We start from the raw sequence: 18185 nt of genomic DNA on the forward strand, positions 1-18185 counted from the left end.
GAGGGAGGGAGGGAGGGAGGGAGGGAGGGAGGGAGGAAGGAAGGAAGGAAGGAAGGAAGGAAACAAGAAAGAAAGAAAGATGGAAGGGAGGAAGGAAGGAAGGAAGGAAGGAGGGATGGAGGAAGAAAGAAAGAAAGAAAAGAAAACAAAGGAAGGAAGGAAACAAGAAAGAGAGAGAGAGGGAGAGAGAGGGAGGAAGGGAGGGAGGGAGGGAGGAAATTGTACATGAATGCCTCACCAGTAACATTTAGCAGCATCTTCATATAGGGATAAGATTATTCTGCCCAATGAATGCGTTCATACGCTCGTCTGAGCACAGGAGCAGCCCCATCCACCCCCCCACCCCGGCCCCCCCACACATAGTTCTTCGTTTACTATTCTGACTCCAGGATCATCATTTTCATATCTGTGGCAATTATATTAATTATTCTCTTCAGCACAAAACCCATTAAGCTGGAATTTTTGGCTCATTAACTCAACGCTAGAGTCGTCGTCTTTGCTCCTACATTGGAGTGGCGCAAGGAAGAGGGCTTATTTCCGCCACTGGAGCGAGCCGACGAGGGTGCGCAGCCCCGCTTCCTAGCCGGAGGTTTCGAGAAGAGGCATAACCAAGTCACGAACTCAAGGCACTCTTTGCCTTGGCACGGCTCGGAAAGCCAGGGGACACAGCTGGCTCCCCATTGGCTCTTGCTGGATGGTTCCCTTGTGGTTTGGATGGAGATGCAGAGAGCGTCTCAGGACTGATTTAGACAATTGGCATGTTCGGCGGGCAAAAGAGCCCCCGGGCGTCTCAGAGGGACCTGGACAGCCATACTGGGCAACGATCATGGCGGAGTTGGCCATCCCCAAATGTGTCTGGCTACTGCGGAGAATCCATTTACCGCTCATGATGCTGCCTTGGCAGGACCCAGAGTCTGACAGCGTTTCATAATTACTGTAATTAGAGTGCCGCACTGAAGGATGGTAAACAGGAGGATGGGAGCCATTAGTGTCCCGTGCAAGATTAAGCGGACACCGACCCTGTTAGACGAGCTGTCTTTGGTAGTGCATCACGGAGGCCTGAGAAGATGAGAGAGGTCTCTTTGGCGTGGCGTGGCGGAACCTCTGGTGCCTTTTGCTCCCAGCCTCTGTCACACAGGCTCGTCTCAGCTGTTGCCGACTTGGAAACATCACCCGGCACCTGTCCGTCTGCCCGGCCCTTTCGACCTTTTCAGCTCCATGAGCCAGGGTTTAGACGATGCTCTTTCTAAAACCATTGCAGAAGAGGACAGTTCTGGAGGTGGGGTTCATAGCCTTTTGATAGCATTTTTAAGATGCAGGAGGCATTATCGGAGGAATGTCGAAACCTACTGGAGAAATCCCTTGCTGGAGCTCATTTCTGAATGGGAGCAAAAGATTTTGACATAAAATCCAACTGCCAGTGCAAAGCCAAGGGGTCCTGTTGCTCATCAGTTAATTCAATGTAAGCAAGCCCCCAATCTAAGGGAAAGACCTGGGTTGTTTCACATTTCTGTATTTCACTTTTGGTCACACTGCCTTGTGGGTTTTGTAGTCTTAAAGCCATCGTAGTCGAGAGGCCCATGGGCCTTGTTGTAGACATTAGATTCCATGTCAAAAATGAAGTCAAATGAGGAGGAAGTTCTTGTATTTTATTGTAATGAAATATGGAAAACAGGCCAAAGGACCCATCAAAATTGATTGCTTTCTTTTCAGCATAATCAGGAAACATGCCTCAATTAATAGGAAAACAATTAGACCAAATAGTTAACCAAAAATTGACAACTTTCTTCTTTTTCTTCTTCATCTTCTTCTTGAGCATATTCTGAACAGATTCAGGAAATACATAAAGTTAAATACTTAAAATGACATCATCATACCATCATCATGGGAATAATATTCAAAAGGCATAATTGGTTACAAAAACTTAAACAACATTTACATGAAAATCTCCTTATTGGTCAAATGTAAGAAAGGTGTGCCTATGCAATGGCGTCACATATTTACTTGACATGACCCAAGGCATATCAGCTAAAGCTTGTTCTTCCCCCCAAAAAAGTATTCATTACTGATACGAGACCAAAATCCTATTTGACCCAGACATTGAAAGGTTTGCCCTAAGAACTACAGAATCATGAACTTTGTACCGATTATGTTGTCTGCTAGCAATAACAGACCTACAAGAGGAAAGCCTTCTATAGAACAGGCCTTTCTAACATCCTAATAAAATATTACCTAAAGAATAAATCTATAAAAAACCAGAGAAATATGAATATGAACAATCAAGAAGGAAAAACCTATATATGAAAATCTTTATATTCTCATTCATACTACAGCCTCCAGACAGCATTTCCCTGTGAGCTCCTCTTCTACCACATACATCCAACCCTAAAAATCATATCAAAGCAAATCATACCCCACCTAGCTCCGAGGGACAACAGAATGACCAGAGATAATAGAATTGGGGCTGGGATGCTCTGTCTTCTTGGTGCTTGGGGGGCAACAGTGGGAGGGCTTCTGGAGTTCTGGCCCAATTGGTGGACCTCTTGGTGGCACCTGGGTTCTGGTTACTGTATGACACAGAATGTTGGACTGGATGGGCCATTAGCCTGACCCAATATGGCTTCTCATATGTTCTTAATTTTGGCAGGTAGTGTTGCCTATCAACATGCAGAGCCTGGTGTTCTCCTAGAATTGCATCCAGATTTCCAGACTACAGAGACTGGTTTGTAAGCCAAATTGCTCTTTTTCTTAATAATAGATTGGGGAATTATATTAATGAGCAATTGGCATAACTGTAGGATCCGACCTGTGTATACTGGAGTCCCACTCATCCAAATCCCAGAAATAGATGCTGAGACTAGATCTTTAAAGGCAGTGATTTCTTTTACTAAAGGATTATCACACATACAAACAAAAAATCAAGCATTCACACAGACAATACATAACTTAAGAAAGCAGAAGTGATTGATAGCTGATAGAGGGGTCAGTTATGGGGTGATACTATCTGTCTAGACATGCAGAGGTCCATGAAGAAAGGATTATGGCCTAAACCCAGAGGTTTAGGGGCGGACTGACAGTTGGCATCAGGGCAGAGGCACACAGTCTGAGGCCACGTGCTTGGATGGTTATAGATATTGGAAAACAAGGCAGACCAATAGAAGGCCTTGGGGGCTGGTCTCAGGTGAGAACAAAGATTACCTGGGCCAATGATGAGTCCCAGGGGTGTGTGGCATCAGGATGGGCAAGGCCTGGATGTGACCAATGAAGTTCCAGAGAGGCAGAGTCAGGCTTAACAATAGCCTTGATTAAATCAGCCAGGTGCTGGGTGGCCAATTGAATGGGTTTTTTGACCACTAATGGTCCTGCCAAGGCAGTTGAATAGGTTCCCAGATACAGACAAAAGATGGGAGTTGGGTCTCTGATTAGATTGCTAAACATCTGAATGACTGATTGTTTTATCTCAGTGTCCTGAGGGATGGAGCAAGGAAGGACAAAGAATTCACAACTAAACATGGGACCACACAAAAGGGCTGAGTGAGGTACTGAAGAGAAGAGGACTATTTGCTAGGTGGCCTCTGAACAGCCTTTAGAAATGTAGATACTTCACCTGGTGGAACCCATTGTCATTCCATAAGCATATCTCTGCTGGGTGGAGGGGGAAGACTGGAAGTTTGCTCTGTGGTTGCCTTGTGAAACCTGAAAATGGAGACCCCTTTTTCAGAGCTGTGGCTAACTCTGTGTTTCAGAACTAGGAGTGCCTTCCTTGGCCTGAGTTTTATGGATCTCTGAGTCAGGTTAGAAGTGGGGTGCCCCTGCTATTAGGGCTATCCAAGAGTAAAGGCAGCGCCTCTGGCAACAAGTTTTATTCAGGTACAAGCTCTCCCTCCTCTGTGAGGACAGATCTGCACGTCCCCCCCCCCAATAGCTAGCAATCCAAAACAGTCCAGTGGAGCCTGAGCGGTGGGTGTTGCCTTCTGACACACTTCTGGTGATGTCAGGGGGCGTGGCATATGCAAATAAGTTATGCTAATAAGTTATGCTAATGAGCTCCTGCTCCTCTTTTTCTATGAAATGACCCCTGGGCAGTGGTGTGAATGAGAAAGGGTGGGGGGAAATGGGGGAGAGGTTCCTGAATCTGTAGGTGCTAAATGAGCAAACGAGCTTTCTGCATTGATTTCACACAGACATCATGCATGCAGGGCAGAGCCAACGTCGCAAAACCTGCTTCCCCCTTTCCCCCATGTTCTTTTTTTCCTATTGCCGTCCCTGGCCCAGTGAGGTCCGTCACCAGGTCCATCTCTGCTTTCTCTCCTTCTCCCTACAATTAAACTTGGCTTATTTGGTATCCTGCTGCCCAAACAAGCTCCAATGTACCTTCCAAACTTCCTGATGTCAATAGTGACTGTTTTATAATTGCTTGTTATCCTTCCAGCCCACTGATGGCCCTACTGCTACACTGGCTATTTTCCAGTTTCTAGGGACTGAAATGCTAAGCACAAAAAAAAAAAAAAAGGGGCTGTTGTTCATTTCCATTCTCTGTTCTCTAGCCTGGCTCAATATTTCCAAGGCCAAAGGACTTAACAACCTAGAAACCTTGCAATTGGCTGCCAGTGACTAAACAAAGGCAGGTGTATCCCATGACTCGCCAATTGACATAGATCTGGGTCACACAGGAGGCTTTGATCCACAAGAGGGACGGATCGGGGGTGCATCAAGTGGGCGTGATCACACTGCAACATCTGGGAAGCGGCGCACACCCGTCCCCGATCCGTCTCCTCCGGCCAAAGATGCAGATTAAAAAAAACCTAGAAAATACTAGTATGTACCGGAAAATCCGCTGCAGGGACTCCTGTCTGATCGCCAGCGCACCTGTCTCTCCCGCAGCATGCGAGGTCCTGCCGAACTGTATATGCACACGCATGCGCAACGGGCTTGCTTCGCTCTCCAGTCTGTGGCTTCCTTCCGGCATCCGATCGTGCCGGGGAGGACCTGCACGGAAGCTGGGGGGAATCTGTCTGATCCCGCCGCCATGCTTCTCTTTTGATGCGGCTCAAAAAAAGCCACACTTTAGCCGTGCCTTTCCCCCCAGTGTGACCGGGGCCTCTGTTTTTGTTTTAAAGGGGGGGGGGGATAGTGTCTGGTCCTTAAGCTACAAAAAAGAGACTTGTAATTCTTAGACGCCAAGCAAAATTCTCAATTTTTAGAGCTTCAGTGTCCTGATATAAGAATTGAAACCAGATTGAGGTTAAATTGTCCATCTCTGCTGTTTCCAGTATTTTAATTATAGTTTTTTCCTTTGAGGGAATTTTGATTCTTCTCCAATACTTGGCGTATAATATTCTTGCTGCTGTTACTAGATGTATAGTAAAATAAGAGTCTTTTTTTTTTTTTACAATTCTCTGGTACTATATTCAATAAAAAGAGTTCTGGTGTATAAGGTACCATATTTTTTAACACTTCTTGTAACAGTTCATGTATCCAAGACCAATACTTTTTAAATAGTTGCTGTAGATTTTCCGGGATGTGTGGCCATGGTCTTGGCATTGTAGAACCTGACGTTTTGCCAGTAACTGTGACTGGCATCCTCAGAGGTATAACACAGAAAGATGGAGTACTCTCTGTGTCAAGGTGTGCCAATACTTTTTAACTTTATAACAAGTCTTGAGAGCACACAACAAAGAAGACTTTGAAGATACATGGCCAAGACTTTATAAATGGCTAGAAGAGTGCAAGACACAAAACTTTCAGATATTGAACTGAAATGAAAGGGAATAATAGCCATATTTTTAAATTATAAGCAAAAGGTATATAAGAAGTCTATAAGGTGGGACAAAGCAATGAATATATTCAGATACTGTATCTGGCAATCAACTAGATCAAAATGATTGTGTATTTGTGTATTTTTTGTTTTTGTTTGTCTGATATATAAAAAGAAAAATATTTTTAAAAAGAAAAAAAAAGAATTCAAACCGGGAACCTCAAAGTTTCCAGGCACGGATTCAACTTGTGCACCGCCAGATGGTTTTGGCTAAAAGGGAAGCTGCAGGGAGATCCACTAGATTGGCAAAGAAGTCTCCTGACAGTTAGAGGCCAGTCCTGATCACATGATATTCCCTGACCCTTGTAAAAGCTTCCAGGTCATGCTTGTTGACTGCTTTGCCAGTTGGAGGTTTTGTCTGGGACTCTGTTTCTGGCTCACTGGAGTCGGCTTTGTTTTTCCCCCCTTGCAAGCACGGGCAGAATAAATTATGCAAAATGCAGAGAGAGAGAGTTTGCTTCATATCCAGGCTGCAGCATTTGGCTGCTTGTGGATTTAGATGTTCCTTGTGCCAGATTTGGGCTCAAGGGGAAAACACATTTCCATGACCATGAAGCGCTAAATGGAAATGCTTCCCTGCACACCCCTGATGCTTCGGCCTGACTCAGAGATAGTATCACCTCGGGAATATTCCAAAGCCCATGGCCAAAGGGGAGAGGAGGGGCTCTACAGATACATAGCTCAAATACACGCGCCAACCTTCCTTTTGATCATTTGTTGCCAAGAATGGGGCTTTATTTGAGCTAGGAGTTTAGAATGGCAGTATAGATATTGCTAGGCAGAAGCAGGCAATAGCAAACCATCTCTTGAAAACCTTGCCTTGATAACCCTACGAGGTCACCATAAGTCGGCTGTAAAGGTAAAGGTTTCCCTTGCTTGAAAGCCAGTCGAGTCCGACTCTAGGGTTGCGGTGCTCATCTCTGTTTCCAAGCCGAAGAGCCAGCACTGTCCGAAGACTTCTCTGTGGTCATGTGGCCGGCATGACTAAACGCCGAGGCACACGGAACGCCTTTACCTTCCCACCGAAGCTTATCTACATGCACTTTCTTGCTTTCGAGCTGCTAGGTTGGCAGGAGCTAGGGCCAGAGACGGGAGCTCACTCCGTCATGCGACACTTGGGTCTCGAACTGCCAAGCTAACGACCTTCCGGTCTGCAACTCAGCGTCTTAACCTCTGAGCCACCATATATATGGCATCGATACATATATCTGCCATCAAGTTGCAGCCGATTTATGGTGACCTCGTAGGGTTTTCAGGGCAATGTTTTCAAGAGGTAGTTTGCCATTGCCTGTTTCTGTATAGCAACCCTTGTTTTATATATAAATTTTATTTTAACTTTTTAAGGGAATGCAGAAAAAAGGAAAGGAACAGGGAAACGGAATAAAAGGTATGATTACAGAAACACGACACAGAGGGCAATTTTGGAGATAATAAGGACACTTCTTGATTAAAACACATGTGTATAAACAACAAATATACAAGATAGCCGCTTAAAAAGCAACTATAATGTTTGGTGTAGTGGTTAAGTGTGCAGACTCTAATCTGGGAGAGCCGGGTTTTATTCCTCACTCCTCCACTTGCAGCTGCTGGGTGACCTTGGGCAAGCCATAGTTCTGTCAGAGCTGTCCTTGAAAAAGAGCAGTTTGTGTCAGAGTTCTCTCAGCCCCACCCACCTCACAGGGTGTCTGTTGTGGGGAGGGGAAGGGAAAGGAGTTTGTAATTCGCTCTGAAACTCCTGTGGGTAGTGAAGGGTCTGGGCAAGGCATAAATCCAATCTCTTCTTCTTCTATAACAACCTACTCAACTTATTCTACTTCCCTGGACTTCTTTGGTGGTCTCCCATCCAAATACTGACCTGGGCCGATCTTGCTTCGCTTCTGAGATCTGATGAGATCAGGCTAGCCTGGCTGTCCAGGTTAGGGCTAGAATGGCAGAATAGCATCTTGAAACGTACAAAGACAGTCTTTGAGCATGTCCAGAGTGCCTTTCCTATGGATGGTGGTAGTGCTGGAAACTGCCATCCAGTCGTGGCTGACTTTATGGTGACCCTGTAGGGTTTTCAAGGCAACAGGCTCACAGAGGTGGTTGGCCATTTCCTGGCTCTGCATAGCGACCCTGGACTTCCTCCGTGGTCTCCCATCCCAAGTTCTAACCAGGGCCATCAGTTCTGGTCACCACACCACAAAAAGGATATTACAGCATTGGAAAAAGTGCAGAAAAGGGCAACTAGAATGATCAAAGGGTTGGAACACTTTCCCTAGGAAGAAAGGTTAAAGCGCTGGGGGCTCTTTAGCTTGGAGAAACGACGGCCGAGGGGTGACATGATCAAGGTTTACAAGACTATGCATGGGATAGAGCAGGTAGAGAAAGAGGTACTTTTCTCCCTTTCTCACAAGACAAGGACTCGTGGGCACTCCCATGAAATTGCAGAGCAGTCTGGTGAGAACGGATAAAAGGAAGTCCTTCTTCGCCCAGAGAGTGATTAACACATGGAATTCACTGCCACAGGAGGTGGCGGCGGCTACAAACATGGACAGCTTCAAGAGGGAATTGGATAAACATATGGAACAGAGGTCCATCAGTGGCTGTTCGCCACAAGGTATAGATAGGAACTCTCAGTCTGGGGCAAGGGATGCTCTGTATTCTTGGTGCTTGGAGGGGGGGCAACAGTGGGAGAGCTTCTAGTGTCCTGGCCCCACTGGTGGACCTCCTGATGGCACCTGGTCTTTTTGGCCACTGTGTGACAGAGTGTTGGACTGGATGAGCCATTGGTCTGAGCCAACACTGGTTTCTCTTGTTCTTATAAGAGGGAACTGGATAAACATATGGAGTGAAGGTCCATCAGTGGGTCTTAGCCACAAGGTATAGATAGGATCTCTCGGTCTGGGGCAAGTGATGCCCTGTCTTCTTGGTGCTTGGGGGGGGGTCAACAGTGGGAGGGCTTCTAGTGTTCTGGCCCCACTGGTGGACCTCCTGATGGCACCTGGTACTTTTGGCCACTGTGTGACACAGAGTGTTGGACCGGATGGGCCACTGGCCTGACCCAACACTGGCTTCTCTTATGTTCTTATGTGACCCTGCTTAGCTTCCCAGATCTGATGAGATCGGGCTAGCCTTGACCATCCAGCTCAGGGCACCTTTCCCACTGCAGGTAGCAATCTGTTTCAACACATCTGGAGCGGTCTGTGAGACAGGCCCGAAACCTTCCGGCACCTCTATGAAATATTCCTCCCTCCCCTACATAAAATCTGGTTTCCCTTGGGCCGGGATTGAGATGGAGTGGAAAGGGAGCGTAGCTGTCGCCACAAACTGCTTAATAGACGTCTGGAGAGCAACTGAATCAGCCAGCCTGGGCCTCTTACCTGTATGTTTGGGGTGGAGGGACAGTTATATAAACCAGGGCTTTTTTGGTAGAAAAAGCCCAGCAGGAACTCATTAGCATAATAGGCCACACCCAACAACAGAAATCCATTAGCATATCCAGCCACACCCCTTAAAGCATAGCTCATTAGCATATTAGGCCACACCCCCACACTACCAGAAGTCTGGTCATCCAGCCACACCCACCTTTTGCTTCTTATTCTGTTTACCTTGTTTGTTGTCAAAACCCAGGGCTTTTTTGATAGCAGGAACTCCTTTGCATGTTAGGCCACACACCCCTAATGTAGCCAATCCTAATGAGTTTCTGCTGTTGGGTGTGGCCTATTACGCTAATGAGTTCCTGCTGGGCGTGGCCAACTTGGGAGCCAGCCGGAACTCCCAGGTAGCCCTGATATAAACTAAACAGTGAGCAAAGAGGGCAACGAGCCCACCATTTCCCCCTAAGTCCCCACTCAGAGCTCTGAGTGGATCAATTTCCTCTGTTACCTGTCTTGTTGTATACTCGTGTGTGAATATCTTTAAAGAACAGCTTGACTGTGGCATGAAATATCTCCCCGCTCTCCAACGCCACTGTTCCTGTTTGCTCCAGTAATTATCCTTTTAACTCGCACTTTTTTTTTTTTTGCTTGCTTCGTTTTATAGATCTGCCCCGGCTTATTTATATCTCCCCCTCCATAATGACTTGGGTCCCATTACTCACAGCAGCGCCAGGAAGCATTCCGTTTCCCAATTTACAATCACAATTATGATATGCGACGGAAAACAAATGCAGCTGCCTTCCATTTGGAGCAATATTTTGATCACAATAATTAAAAAAGAGGGAGAGAGAGAGAGAGAGAAGGGGGGAAAGGAACCGCTTGTGTTAGATGAATTAATGTAACGTTCGGGCTGTATTGGAAAACAGGCAAATGTGATGGAGGGCCCACGAATGGCAGCGAGAACGGACGAACACGAGGCATTAACCCTTCGGCGCCCCGGCACAATTTGTGAAGCTTCTGTGCCGAACTGCTGTGCTGCAGTAGAAATAGTTAAATTTCCCTACCAGATCGAATATGGCTCCCTGCTCTCTGTTTATTTTATTTTTTCCCTTCTAGCCTTTCCCTGAAATTGCTAGTTATGACAGTGTTTGTGTGCAAACAAGAGTTAGGCTTTCCCCCCTCCTTTCCCTCCCCCTTCTTTTTCTTCTCCTTCTTCTTCTCCTTTTGTCACTTTGCATTCCGACTGCCTGTCTGAATGCGCCAGGACAGCTGAAACCCGGTTGATGATATAATAATCATCCCTACAATTGCATCTTCCAAACCCGATAACAAATTGTATCAGCGGTGGCAGCTTCATCTCCCTTTCTCTCTTTATCTTTACAAGGGAGAGCGTGTGCAATGCGGACGTATATTAATGACAGACACACAAAAAAGTGTCTTTGTGGGGAAGCGGCACTCGGAGGAACAATCGCAGACCTTTCCTGAATGGGAGGGATCATTCAATTAGTTTTAATTTGTCGGCGGGAGCGGCGAGGGAAGGCGAAAGCGGTTGACTTGTTTGCCTTTGCTGCAAAGCGGGCATATCTGCAGAAGGCCCCTCTTCATGAGCGATTGTACTCACTCCCGTGAAGTTTCTTCCGCCGCCTTCCCCCTCTTCCCGCAAAGGGACTGGCTAATTCGATTCTGTCGTTTGGAGTTAACTTAATGCTAAACTGCCAGTTCTGGGAACTGAAAACCTACCATTGATCTGAAGTGCCACAGTAAGAGGAATAACTAAGGGTTCGCAGCTCCAGGTTGGGAAATTCCTGAAGATTTGGGACGAAGAACCTGGAAGGGGGCAGAGTTTGAGGAGGAGAGGAAGCTCAGTGAGGTCAGGGCTTTTTGGGGGCAGGAACGCACAGGAACGGAGTTCCGGCTGGCTCCCAAGTTGGCCACGCCCAGCAGGAACTCATTAGCATAATAGGCCAAAAGCAGAAACACATTAGGATTGGCTACATTAGGGTTGTGTGGCCTAACATGCAAAGGAGTTCCTGCTACAAAAAAAAGACTCTGGGTTTTGACAACAAGGTAAACAGAATAACAAGCAAAAGGTGGGTGTGGCTGGATGACCACACTTCTGGTAACATGTGGATGCGGCCTAATGTGCTAATGAGCTGTGCTGTCAGGGGTGTGGCCCAATATGCTAATAGATTCCTGAAAGTGTGGCCTATTATGCTAATGAGTTCCTGCTGGGCTTTTTCTACAAAAAGAGCCCTGAGTGAGGTATAATGCCAGAGAGTCTACTAGCCTCCAGGTGGGCTACAAACACACAGGGAACATGGCAGAGTTAGACAAACATAAAGAAACACCATGATAGAACAAAACACACTTCTACTACTATGTGCTTGTCAGGGCTCTTTTTGTAGCAGGGACTCCTTTGCATATTAGGCCACACACCCCTAATGTAGCCAATCCTCCAAGAGCTTACAGAGCTCTTCTTACAGGAGCTACTGTAAGCTCTTGGAGGATTGGCTACATTAGGGGTGTGTGGCCTAATATGCAAAGGAGTCCCTGCTACAAAAAGAGCCCTGACAAGCACATAGTAGTAGAAGTGTGTTTTGTTCTATCATGGTGTTTCTTTATGTTTGTCTAACTCTGCCATGTTCCCTGTGTGTTTGTAGCCCACCTGGAGGCTAGTAGACTCTCTGGCATTATACCTCACTCAGGGCTCTTTTTGTAGAAAAAGCCCAGCAGGAACTCATTAGCATAATAGGCCACACCCAACAGCAGGAACTCATTAGCCTATTAGGCCACACACTGGAGAAGACCCTGGTGCTGGGAAAGATTGAAGGTCAAAGAAGACGGGGACGGCAAAGAATGAGATGGTTGGACAGTGTCATAGATGCAACGAATATGAAGTTGAACAAACTTCAGAGGACAGCGGAAGACAGGAGGGCCTGGCGGGAGATGGTCCATGGGGTCGCGAAGAGTCGGACTCGACTGTGCGACTGAACAACAACAACCTGCTACAAAAAGAGCCCTGCATATATTGATTTACTTGCAATACAGACTCTAGTATATCTTATACACACACAAAACCCAAAGTACATTGTATCTACTAATAGAAAAGTCCACAGCTACAAAGACCTATTCCAACGCTGTAGACTATCTTGCACCTGATAAAGGACTGATGAAAGTTGCAACAGTCGTAAATGATGAGAGATGCAGCAGGCTGTTATATTCTCCACAAAGTGTCATTCAGCAGGCATCAAAGCAGGCATGAGAAATGCAGCAGGCAGGTGTGTTTTCCACACAAAGTGTTTCAGCAAGCATCAAAGCAAGCAACACACCTCCTAGGCAAAAATTGTGTGTTTCTTTTTTTTTTAAGTTAATGTAAAAATTTGTATTTTTCCAGGAAAATTCAAGGACTCCCCCAAGGAAGTAAAAGCCCTTACCCTTTTCTGTGAATGGCTCTCTTGTCCAGCTTTAGTGATCCACACAGGGCTCATAATAACATAAGGAAAGCTTTTGATAAAGTTCCTCATCAAAGGCTCCTAAGTAAGCTCAAAAATCATGGGATAAAAGGACAAGTCCTTTTATGGATCAAAAACTGGCTAACTAATAGAAAACAGAGAGTGAGTATAAATGGGCAATTTTCTCAGTGGAGGGTGGTAAGCAGTGGGGTACCGCAGGGATCAGTACTTGGTCCACTGCTTTTTAACTTGTTCATTAATTATTTGGAGTTGGGAGTAAGCAGTGAAGTGGCTAAATTTGCGGATGATATGAAGTTGTTCAGGGTGGTGAAAACCAGTGAGGATTGTGAGGCACTCCAAAGGGATCTGTCAAGGATGGGCGAGTGGGCGTCAACATGGCAAATGGGGTTCAATGTGGCCAAGTGCAAGGTGATGCACAGAGGAACTGATTGGCCACTGTGTGAGACAGGATGCTGGATGAGTTGGGCCACTGGACTGATCCAGCAGGGCTCTTCTTATGTTGTTCTTATCAGGGGAAGGCGTTAGCCTCTGTGCCCTGTTGTTGGACCTCCAAAGGAACTGATTGGCCACTGTGTGAGACAGGAAGCTGGACTAGATGGATTATTGGTCTGATCCAGCAGGGCTCTTCTTATGTTCTTAATGTAGAAAATCATTGCCCAGATGTTTTGGTTATAATCAAACCTTCCCTTTCTATTGTTGCCCCACATATTCTAACCTAAAAAGTTCTACAAGTTTGAAAAGTACTGGGTTCGACACATGGAGAACTCAGACAATGACTTGCGTTCAGACGCGTTTATTGTACTTCCAAACAAGACACACAAAACGGCTCTGCGAGGCCAACTATATACACTCCACCTGGCACACCTCTGTCCCCATTGGAGGGTTTGAATCTCCTGCCAAGGGTGCTATTGGTTGACTCCCGGTGGACTAGGATCCTCAGTTCCCATTGTGTTTGGGACCAAGCTCCTGCTTAAGCCGCGGGCCCCTGGTGGCGGTCCGCGTACATAACAAAGTTGTAACAGGTCGGGGCCACTTGATCAACACAAATTCTCCCAAGATTTAGGAGAGCAAAGTTTGTATTGAATAAAATAGGGAAACTCCGCAGCTCGGCAGAGTGAAGGTGGGGAGCTCTGGAAACTCAGACAGCTCAAATGGATCGTTCCCGGTAGCATCTCCTGCTTGCAGTGCATTCATAGAGTCTCTGTCTACCCACCTCCTGAATCAATAGAGTCTTCACTGGCTTCAGGAGCTTCTTCAGTGTTTACTGTCCAAATCGCCCTGCCTTCTGTGCCATCTATCATGACTCCTACATTTTTCACCTAGTGGCTACAACCTGATGCGCAAGATTAAACCTTCCCTTTTCGCATCACGTGTAGAGACTGTAGATGGAAAGATAGACGAACTTGCAGGGAAAGCCGAAGCCATTTCTGTATGTCAGATCTCCCAACCTTTCTTAATAGAATTCCTCTATCTGTATTGATTTGAGCTAGCAATTTTCTGATCTGTCATTTTATCTCTGTTGACCGACCAATTCGAAGCTAACCATCTATTGTCTATTACGGTTACTGTAGCTGGAAGTAAAGTGGGTGATTTGAACCAGTCACAAAAGGAGCAAAAATGGACCAACAGGATCTAACAAGGTAGGGGATGTACATATACTCAGGGGGTGCCCCCAGTACACAGGAAAAAAACATGTCTTTCTAAAGTAAGTGGAAGCAAAATGGTTTGGGACCACTTCATAATGGAGAAAATATCAGATGGTCTCCACCAAACAGAAATTTACCCCGAGGAAACGGGATGAGCGGAGAAATGGATTCCTTTCCTAGATAACATTTCCAAAAATGACGTTCAGCCTATTAATCCGATCTATTTAAAACTACCACATCTCTGAATCACTTCATTTCTGCATTGCCCCCCAAACCGGAATAACAAGGCAGACAACAATGTTGGGTACTAACGGGCCACTTTATTAACTACATAAAACATAACGGCAAAATACAGAGGGGATAACAGGATTGCGGCATGGCAAGGCTACGGGTCAACCGACCCTTCCCTCGCCATCATGATCAAGGGCGAGCACTCAGCTCCGGAGGCAAGGCAACCAATTGCCTTCCCTACGGCCAGCACGGCTAGGGTAATTGCCAGGGAGAAACCCCCCCCCCCGAGTCGCGAGGCTCAAAGGGAGGCAAATCCCAGGCAAAACCCAAGGCGGGCCTGTTTCCCCGCCCCGGGCCGCAGGGCCCAAAGACTGTACCGACAAGACCCCTACTCCCAAACGGGTTATACGCCGGTGCTCCCCGTGCCGCAATCTGTTCGGAATAACAAACCTGCATTACATTCCAGTGATTCTTCTGACGTGCATGCTGTTCGACTGTGCATCCGCTCTTAACGCTACTCTTGTTCCCTGCTTACTGATTCACTACTTTCCCTCAACTCTTTTCGTTACCCAGATACACAGAGTTTATCTCCTGTTAATTGCTGCAGTATAATGTTTGTAACTCATTTCTGTTGACTCAAGTTAACAGCAATGGTTTTTTTTTTAAAAAAAAGGACACACATTTTGAGCCAGGAATTATTAGGGAAACAGAGCAGTCTGGATCATAACACCCTTGGTGCCATGATCGTAGGCCTGTAGTAGTGCAGCCTACAGGCTCTCGGGAGGCCTAGTAGCTCCAAGGAAGCCTGTACTAGAGTAGCTATCAGGGCCTACAATAAAAATATTTGAACATAAAGCAAATGAAGCGGAAGAAAAGGGGCAACCCTTAGAATGCCTGATGAGGACCGAGCATGTTCCAAGGGGCACCAAACTTGGAGAGCAGTTGAGAGACAGAAGAAGGAAGGGGCAGATGAGGAGGACTGGAAGACTGCTCCAGTCCCTGGGAATGTACAAAATCCTGGGGAGAAGAGCTGGATTCGGGTGGTGGTGGGGAATGGAAACAATTTCCCTTGTATTAGCAAACCTCATGATCAAGTACATATCATGATGGTCAACCCGCTAAGAAATGGCACTGTTACTGGAGTGGGACAGTAGACCAGTGGTCGGAGGGGAATGTCTCATTCCTACAACTGGACCTTGAGCAGGGGAGCGCAACCAGGGGTCATTTCGTAGAAAAAGAGGTGCAGGAGCTCATTAGCATAACTCATTAGCATAACTTATTTGTATATGCCACACCCCTTGACATCACCGGAAGTGTGTCAGAAGGCAACACCCACCACTCAGGCTCCACTGGACTATTTTGGATTGCTAGCTATTGGGGGGGGGGGAACGTGCAGATCTGTCCTCGCAGAGGAGGGAGAGCTTCTACCTGAATAAAACTTGGTCTTAAAAATGCCACTGGACTCTTTTGGACTGGAAGACCGGGGGGGGGGGCTCTGCAACTTACCTGGTTGCTTCTTGCTCTGACTGAGGGCTGCTGGGAGAAGGGGGGGGGGCTTGGTGAGTTGCCCCCTGGGCTCTTCACTGCCGGAGCTCCGCTCCTGTGCACTCCTGCAGGAAATGACCCCTGACAACTATCATATAACCTTAACCGAGGAACGGTGCACTCCTTCTGTCTGGGATGGTTGCCCCCTTCCACCGAGCATGCAGCTCCAGGAGGGATGCACGTGGAGTGGTGACGGAGGAAGGGGAAACACACCTAATGGGTCAGATCAGCCAAATCAACCCTGGTGATCAGTGGGGTGATGATGCCACAGTCAGATCACGCTCACATAGTCTGCTGGTCTATGATCGTAATAAATGACTGACTGACTGAATGATTGATTGGTTGATTGATGGGAATGTTTCCTTTGTTTGTGTCTGTGTGTTACCCCCCCCCAACACAATTCGTCATGGGTCCAGGTTATGATACCACAGCGGCAGTAGTTTGGCTAACCTTGTGGAGCTCAGATCAGGGAACCTTCCAGTCATCGAAACAAGTGAGGCAGCCGTGAGCTGTATGGGTGATCCAAAGCAGTTTGTAAACTCTGGGATCGGTGCCTCTTCCCTCCAGGGCGAACCTGTGGCCTTCCAGATACTAGTCCGACATTCTTAACTGCAGCACCACACTGACTCTCCATACTCTGCAAGTATAGGTAAGCTGCACAAGTCACATCCCGAAAAGATGACCTTCAGTTTTTGAGCATGTTCAAGTTTCTAGCCCTTAGAGCTGACCGTTGTTCCCTCTAAGCTGGGTTAGTGTGAGCTATCTCACAGTTTTTTTAGCCTCCGGCTCACACATTTTCGTCTTCGCTCAGGAAGGATGACTCCAGAGCAAACTAATGTATGCAGTAGTCAAATTGCTCACTCTCAGCTTTAATGCCAGTAGAATTTTTTTGCTCACAATACTCTGCAGCTTAGAGGGAGCATTGGAGCTGACTGTTAACTTCAGGACACATAGGCAGTGGCCAGAAAGCAGTCAAACAGCCTTTCTCTTCTGCTTTCTGCATTCTCTTCCAGCTTTCCTGCTTTGATGCAACTGAACATAAGAACATCAGAAGAGCCCTGCTGGATCAGACCAACAGTCCATCTAGTCCACCATCCTGTCTCATTATACAGTGGCCAACCAGTTCCTCTGCATGGCCAGCAACAGGGTATAGAGTCTGAGACCTTTCCCTGATGTTGCCTCCTGGCTCTGGGATTCAGAGGATTAGTGCCTCTGAATGTGGAGGTTCCCCTCAGCCATCAATAGACTTCTCCTCCACAAATCTCTCTAATCCCCTTTTAAAGCTGTTTATTCCTGTGACCATCACTACATCCTCTGGCAGCGAATTCCACATTTTAATCACCCTCTGCATAAAGTAGTATTTCCTCTTTCTCCGCTCTGTCCTTTACAGACTTAACTGAATGAGATCCTTCAATCGGCAGGTTTATCGCGCACCCCCCAAAAAATATACTTCTAAAGGGGAAAATTGTTTTGCCTACCATCACAGAGATAATTAATCAAAGAAGATGCTGGCCTTTTAGATGGGGCATTTCCCCCCCCCCAATGGAACGAACCATCCAAAGTGAGTTATAATCAGTGTCCAGCCTGCAGCAGACTTCTCCTAACCCGCCCCCCATCAATGTTCCCTCTAAGCTGTGGAGTCTTGTGAGTAAAAATTCTACTTTGTGAGCTACTGGCATTAAAGTTGTGAGTGCTTTGGCTACCGCATAAATTACTTTGCTCTGGAGCCATCCTGCCTGAGCTAAGACAAAAACGTGTGAGCCAGAGGCTAAAAAACTGTGAGCTTGCTCACACTTACTCAGCTTAGAGGGAACACTGCACCGAAGAAGAAGAAGAAGAAGAAGAAGAAGAAGAAGAAGAAGAAGAAGAAGAAGAAGAAGAAGAAGAAGAAGAAGAAGAGGAGGAGGAGATTGGATTTATACCCTGCCCTTCACTTGGAGTCTCAGAGCGGCTTACAAACTCCTTTCCCTTCCCCTCCCCACAACAGACACCCTGTGAGGTGGGTGGGGCTGAGAAAACTCTGACACAAACTGCTCTTTTTCAAGAAAGCTGTGCCAGAGCTTGTGACTGACCCAAGGTCACATCAGCAGGTGCGAGTGGAGGAGAGGAGAAT

This window comes from Gekko japonicus, unplaced genomic scaffold, assembly GCF_001447785.1.
Source record: "Gekko japonicus isolate JY-2015 unplaced genomic scaffold, Gekko_japonicus_V1.1 scaffold305, whole genome shotgun sequence".
Taxonomy (NCBI): Eukaryota; Metazoa; Chordata; class Lepidosauria; order Squamata; family Gekkonidae; genus Gekko; species Gekko japonicus.